This window comes from Choloepus didactylus, chromosome 4 (genome assembly GCF_015220235.1).
Source record: "Choloepus didactylus isolate mChoDid1 chromosome 4, mChoDid1.pri, whole genome shotgun sequence".
NCBI lineage: Eukaryota > Metazoa > Chordata > Mammalia > Pilosa > Megalonychidae > Choloepus > Choloepus didactylus.
The window spans coordinates 196,041,622-196,049,242 of NC_051310.1; the positions used below are offsets into that span (position 1 = coordinate 196,041,622).

Consider the following 7,621-nt stretch of genomic DNA (forward strand, 5'->3'; position numbering starts at 1 on the left):
CCAAACACTCCTCTTGGGGAATCTTCAGCTTCACCCTCCATGTGGCAACCAGCTTTGGCAGAGCACCACTCTGGAGAGAGAGAGAGAGCATCCCTGCTAAGTTTAGCCATTCAGGGAAGATGTGATAATTATCTGTTGTAGGCAGAGAATTCTACTTTTTGGATTGCAAGTTGACATGCAATCCTCCACCCCATGTGAAGGGTGATTAGCAATGGAATTACTTTCTACATCACTGAGGAAATGACTTCTCTGCAGTCTCTTTTTCTTTAAAATATGACTATTGGTGCTTGCTTTGGCAGCATGCATACTAAAATTGGAATGACACAGAGAAGATCATCATGGTCCCTGTGCAAGGATACACACAAATTCATGAAGTGTTCTCTATTTTTGGGCAAAAAATGTGAAAAGGCAGCAAATGCAAAAATGTAATGAGAGAAAATATTTGGAAAACATGCATCTGATAGACTGATGCATTGCATTTATAAAGAAATCCTACAACTCATTGACAATAGTACAAACAGACCAGTTAAACATGGGAAAAAGATATGAAAAGACCTTTATCCAAAGAAGAAATACAAATGGCTAAAAAATACATGAAAATATGTTCATCTCCCATAGCTATTAGGGAAATGCAAATCAAGAACCTGATGAGATATCATCTCACAACAATAAGAATGGCTGCCATTAAATAAACAGGAAATTACAAATGCTGAAGAGGATGTGAAGAAATTGTAACTCATATTCATTGCTGGTGGGACTTTATAATGGTACAGCCACTGTGGAAGACAGTTTGGCAGTTCTTCAGAAAAATAAATATTAAGTTACCCTATGATCAAGCAATTTCACTTCTTGGTATATACCCAGAAGATCAGAAATCAGTGACACAGACATTTGCACACTGTTGTTTATAGTGCCATTGTTCACAATTGCCAAGAGATGGAAACAATTCAAGTGTCATTCAACAGATGAGTGGATAAACAAAATGTGGTATATACATGTGATGGAATACTATACAGCAGTAAGAAGGAACAAGGTTGTGAAACATATGATAACATGGATCAAACTTGAAGACAAAATGCTGAGTAAAATAAGCCAGACACAAAAGGAGAAATCACATATGTTACCACTAATGTAAACTCCTTAAAAAAGGTAAAATAAGTGTATTATAATGTAGAATATAGGGGATCTAGAAATAGAAGCTAGTGAAGGGGGAATGATAAGCTAGTGTGTAGAGATATGATAATGAGGGTGAACTTAATGGTATGGGAGTGGTCAGGTGTGATTATGGTTTGTTAACAGGATTATAAGTATCAGTGATGCATTGAAGGTGAATATGTTCATAAATGATTCTTGAAAGGCATGTAATCCACAGAGTGACACTAAATACATAAATAAGTTTTAGCATGATATACTTAAAAGGTATGACATTGGTACCAAGAGTTAATAACAGAGTGGTATATGGAAAACTACCCATTACATATTATAGACTATATTTAATAGGAGTATCTTATCAGCACTACACTAATACTAGGGATGAATAATTAGCAGCTGATAAGAACTCTGGGATGTTTTATAATTGCTTAAAGTTGAGAATGATGTTGATTTTACAAGTAAGTGAAGATAATGTGAGAAACTGACCATTTATCTTGGGACAGAATTTATATTATGTGAAATTAGGAACCCTCTACTTAATCAATCAGACTTGAAGTTTGCTCTTTTGAAACTTAAGGCTGTAAATGGGAGTCTAAGACTTCCTAAAATTATGCCTAAGAGGCACCCCCAGAGAACTTCTTTTGTTGCTCAGATGTGACCTTTCTCTCTTTAAGCCCAATTCAGCAAATAAATTCATTAACCTCCTCAACTCCCATGTGGTACATGACTTCCAGCAGAATGAATATCCCTGGCAACATGGGACATGCTCCCGGGAATGAGCCTGGCCCTGGGAGCAAGGGATTGAAAATGTCTACTTGACCAAAAAGGGGAAAAAGAGAGGTAAAAAAATAAGTTTACAGTGGCTAAGAGATCACAAATAAAATTGAGAGGCTATCCTGGAGGTTTCCCTTATGCAAGCTCCAGCTAGACATCCCAAATGGCCACAGTATGCCATGCCCTTACCAAAAGCAGTCCCAAAATATCTATGTCCCTTTCTGAGGTTCTACATAAGATTCACTCACTAAGTTTTATCTCTCAGAAACTTAAATCCACCAGAGTGTTCCTATGCCTGACAGTCATAAAAACCAGAGGCAACAGCCTCTAAGAAATGAATCAGATACATTCCCCTTCCCCATGCTGTCAACACCCCCTTTCAATGTGAAAAAGTTAGGGTGGTATATATTTAGATGCTAGGGTATTAGAAAAGCTGGAATGAAATAACTGAAGTGCTGAAACTGTAACCTACAACATTCTTTGAAATTTGCTCTATGTCTATTTGTTGAATTCTGCTTTGAAAGTTTTCACCTCTCTGTATATGTGCTATATTTCATAATAAAGAAAGAACTGCAATTGTGGAAATATAACCCATAATGTTCTTCAAAATTTGCTAACTACTTGTTAAATGATATTTTAAAAGTTATCAGTTATGTATATGTGTTAAAGTTCACAGTAAAAATGCATTCATAAAGATGATTATGGGAATTTGATTACTTGGCTCCTGCCTTACAGTAATCTCAGGTGGGATGTTGTCTTCAGGCAGCCACAACCTGGGACCCAAGCCTGTGTGAATAGGGGAAGGTGAGGATGATGGAACATTCTCTGAGACCAAACTGACAGGAGGGGAGGGTGTGGTGAGGAGCACCCAGGGTGGGCTGTGGGTGTCAGTTTGCAGAGGTCACAGCTCTTCTGGGGCTGAAGGGGCCATCTCCTGGGGCTACAGGACCCTGGACTCTGACATTTGAATCTCAGCATTTTCCAGCTCTGATGAATGATATGAGGTGAAGAGAATAGAAACAGCAGCTGAAACCAACAGTGCTATAAGAAAAGGAAGTTCTGGAGAGATGCTGCCTAGCTCAGCTCCTCACCCTCCCAGCCTCCTGGGAGCCATCCACATGGAGACAAGATCTTGAGACTTGTTCCTGATTCTCCAAACATGTGAAGAGATACACTGAGTGACATCAGCCATTTTGTGGTTGTTTCCTTTCCTTTATGAATAGAGTTTTAGAAACAAGTGCTGGGAGAAACCATGAAACAGGAGATACTTCTCTAGATGGATGGGAGGCCCCAGGAATGCTCTGCATGGTGGAGGCTGCCTCCACCTCAGCCACCCCCACCCCTTTGCCTTTCCCTATAGCTACAGGAAGATACCTTAGATTCTGTCAGAAAGAAGAGCCCAGAAGTCCCCTGCCACCCAGTGAAGACAGAAGACCTGGGTGAAATGACCAGAAAGGGCCTGGAAGATGTACTCTTGCTGGATGGGGAGAAGTGGCAAGACAGAGAAGGAACCCAGTCCAGAAACAGAACCTCAGTCAATGACCAGAAAGCAACAACTCACCATGATTTCATAAATACAGCAGAGATTTATAAGCACTTGAACTTGATAAAACACACTTATGATGTTGAGGTGATAGAAGAGCAGGAGGTGATAAAAGGGCAGTTGCAAACCCCAGGAAGAAAATGGAGAGCCAAAATACCCTCAGATAATTGTCACAGCTGAATGTGGTCAAAAATCAGAGGGCCAGTATTCCTGATGCCATTTCCCATGCATCCTTCCTCCTTCAGTTACAGCCCCACTGGATTCCTCACTGCCTCTGCAGCTCTCCAAGTATCAACTTCCAACCCCCCAGGCCTGTCCTTGAGCCTCTTGCTGCCCAAAACATGCTTTGCAAGAGAGCTCAGTGACCCACTGATATCCTCCTCCAGCAAATCATTTAAGGTGCTCCTGGACCACCCAACCTGAAGGGTTCCATCTGTTTATTCTCCATCCCATTCATTCTGCTCACCTTTTATTTTAATCATCAGCTACATCTTATTTATTTATTTATTTATTTATTTATTTATCACTTTTGAAAGCTCTTTTATTGTTGTTTTCATAATAGTTCCAAACATTTACCATGTTATTCATGGGTGTCAATCCCAAATGCTTGACCAGACAGTGTCAGGCATGCATTCAGGTTTTTAGATCAACTTTCTTCAGCATGTCATTAGGAAGCTCTTTTGCAAATGCTTTATTCTTGCATGAGGCACTTTGAAGCCTCTCTGGAGATTTTCTGTTTGATTTTTACCTTGATAAAAGAGGGCTTTATTCTCTTCTTTATAATGAGCAATATCTTTATTTGGGAAAAGAGATTTCTTTGACTTTTCTTATGCTCTTTTTTCTTTGCCCCATTCCATTTTCTTCCTACTTAAATGTTTCTTCTGAGCACTTAACTAGGCATTCCTTTGCCAGATTTAGGTATTAATTTTTACATTATTTTTATTACCATGATGATGTCTTCTTACAGGGAAAAGTACAGGCAGCTGATTGTAAAAGACTCAGGGACCCTCAGCCTGGGGTTCCTCTCTAACTCAACCCCAACATTTGTGGTTGAGTTCTGGTCCTCATTACATTCCCTGTGGTTGTTTACACCCCAGAATTGGCACAAATACTGATCCTGAGCTGCTGCTTTGCTGACAATGATAAGACATTTGTGTGATTGGTTTTGAGGAAGCTTCCATCATGGGCCCTGTACTGTGGCCTTCAGTCCTGGGTGTGGCTCTTTTGGTTTTCCCATCCCTCTAAGGCTACAAAGAGAGGTGTACTACGCTCAGTATATATCTGTCCATGGCTCAGGAGTAGAGCTTTTCCTTTGCACCTTTCACTGAATTGTGGTGAGTTTCACCAAGGTTCTGAGGCTGGTAGAGCCCTTTCTCATCCCTTACATAAGACCTTATTCAGTCCTGGAGATGGGAGAAATTTTCACAGCCTTTCTTTCCTTCTGCCCAGGAAATTTCATACCTGACTGGGCACATTACCCTAAGTGTGTACAAACATATCCCCTCTACCCATAGAGGCCTTGCCTCCTTAGATTTTGGGGGCAGTTTTTTCAGACACCTCAGCTGCCACCTCAGCTGCCACCTCAACAAAACCCTAACTTTGAAGCTAATCCAACTCTTTTCTACTGTCAGGATGAGGAGCTCCTGTCCCCCAAATAATTGTATTCTAAGACTCAAGAAATTGCTTGTTTCCAAATGCTATGCAAAGAGGAGAGTAAACAGTGAGGAACTGGAGGAATCTCTGAGGGGCAGAAAAGCCATCTCTGGCTGGAAGCATGACCTTACACCTTCCCTCCTTATTCCCCAGAGAAGGAGGAGATAATCCTCTGGACCTTTGGAGAGAGCAGCAGAGATCTCCACTCTGCACAACCTAGTTTCAAATGCTTTAGAGCCCTGTATTACTTAGGGTTCTCTAGGGAAACAGAAGGAACAAGAGATATCTGTAAGTATAAAATTTTATAAAAGTGTCTCATGCAATGATTCCAATTTCCATATGGCAGGCAACAAACTGACAACTTTGAGAAAGGTGTTCATTGAACTCCTCAGGCTGTGAACTGGTGACTCCAATGAAGGTGTTTGATGAACTGCTCAGGAAATGCTTCACTGGCTAGCTGAAGAAAAAATGAAGATCTTCTCTTTCTCTTCTTTAAAAGTCTTCAACTGATTGGATTAAATCTCTCATTGTAGAAGACATACCCTTCATTGATGTAATCAGTCACAGGTGCAGTCAGTTGACTGAAGATTTAATAAACCAGCCTTCTGGTTTATTAACCAGCTGCAAATATGCTTGCCATAATGGTTAGACCAGTGCTTGCATGACCTGGTCAACATCACCTGGCCAAGTTGACACATAAATCTCACCATCACAGTCCAACCCTTGTCGTCTTGGCAGTTATACATATCACATTAAACCATAATTTATCTCTAAGTAGAGCACAATAAGAGACATATATTTTACCTAACAATACTCAGCTGTCCTGGCAACAACTGGAAACAAACTAAATCTCTCCAGAATTGGCTGCAAGTCCTTGGGTAACATTGACTCTTAAACTTGATTTCATTTAACTTAAATGCTGGAAAATGAACAACACAGCCCATGTCATATGATAAGGGGATAAGATTGAGGAAAAAACAAAGATGATTGCTTTACAGACAAATACAAACATACAACAAAACAAAGAGGAAATATGCATGCCCTCATTGTCCTTGTTTCTGTAACTGGTCACATGTTTGTAGTTCATATTTATCACTTTCTTCTGCTACCCATTCCATGTTCCCTTTACCCTCAGCAAGCACTTCAGCTGGCCATGGTTCTTTCCCTGGTGGGGTGAACCAAAAATTCATTTCTGAACTTTCTTGGCCATTAGTAGTCCTGTCTTGATTGGGTTGTAGCAGTTTTCCATTGACTTTTATCACAGGGCATGGTAGTGATAAGAGATGCTCTAGGGGATCTCCTGTATTCCAGGAAACCACTTCTTTATCACCATTGTGTAGGTGCAGTGGTATTTCCCCTTGATAGTCAGTATCAATCATCCCAGCCAATCATTCCTTGCCTGTTGATTTAGGCCATGAGAAGCACAAAGTGTCCAGGTGGCAGTTTTAACTTCCAGTTCAATGGAATTATTGCTGTTTCCTGGTGTAAGCTCTCCTCCTTTTGTAATTAAGACTTGTAGACTGCAGAGCTTAAGGTTGCAGGGACAGGAAGCAAAAATTTTCCTAGTGGATCACTGCAAGTGATAGTGAATGGTGTCACTCCTTTTTCCACCCCTTGATTCCTGGACATGTGAATCTTGGCTATGGAAGAAACAGCCTCATAGAGTAGACACTGATTCAGAGCATACACAGCCTCCTGGAGTGCACTGTCTCAACCCTGCAAGGTATTGTCACCTAGTTAGCACCATAATTGAGTCTTCTACAGGCCATTCCACCATTCTATCAACACAGCTGCATCTGAATGATGGGGAATATGGTAAGGCCAGAAAATTCCATGAGCATGTGCCCATTCCTTCACTTCATTTGCTGTGAAGTGGGTTCCTTGGTCAAAAGCAATCCTGTCTGGAATACCAGATGGTGGATAAGGCATTCCATAAGTCCATGGGTGGTAGTTTTGGCAGAAGCATTGTGTTCAGGGAATGCAAAGTCATATTTGGAGTATGTGTCTATTCCAGTGAGAAAAAAATTGCTGCCCCTTCCATGAGGGAAGTGGAACAATGTAATTAATGTGCCACCAGGTAGCAAGCTGATCACTTCAAAGAAAAGTGCCATATTGGGGACTGAGTCTGGGTCTCTGTTGCTGGCAGATTGGGCATCAGCAGTGGCTGTGGTAAGGTTGGCTTTGGTGAGTGGAAGGCCATGTTGCTTAGCCCATGAATAATCTCAATCTCTACCACCATGAACACTTTGTTCAAGAGCCCATTGGGCAATGCCAGGAGTGGCAAGGGAAAGACATATCCACAGAACATGTCATCTTATCCACTTGATAATTAAAGTCTTCCTCTGCTGAAGTCACCCTGTGTTGAGCATTCTCATGGGACACAAATATCTTCATGATCTTTGCTCATTCCAAAAGATCTATCCACATACCTTTTCCCAAGGCTTCTTTGCCACCAGTTTTCCAATCATGTTCCTTCCACGACTCTGACCATCCAGCTAA

The 7,621-nt window shown here is 41.0% G+C and overlaps 1 non-coding gene across 1 annotated transcript; it reads left to right on the top strand.

Moving 5' to 3' along the window:
- Positions 1-283: 283 nt before the first annotated feature.
- On the top strand, positions 284-389 carry LOC119533549. Its single transcript, XR_005216676.1, has one exon. It is a non-coding gene; the product is annotated as a U6 spliceosomal RNA (small nuclear RNA).
- The last annotated feature ends 7,232 nt before the right edge of the window (positions 390-7,621 follow it).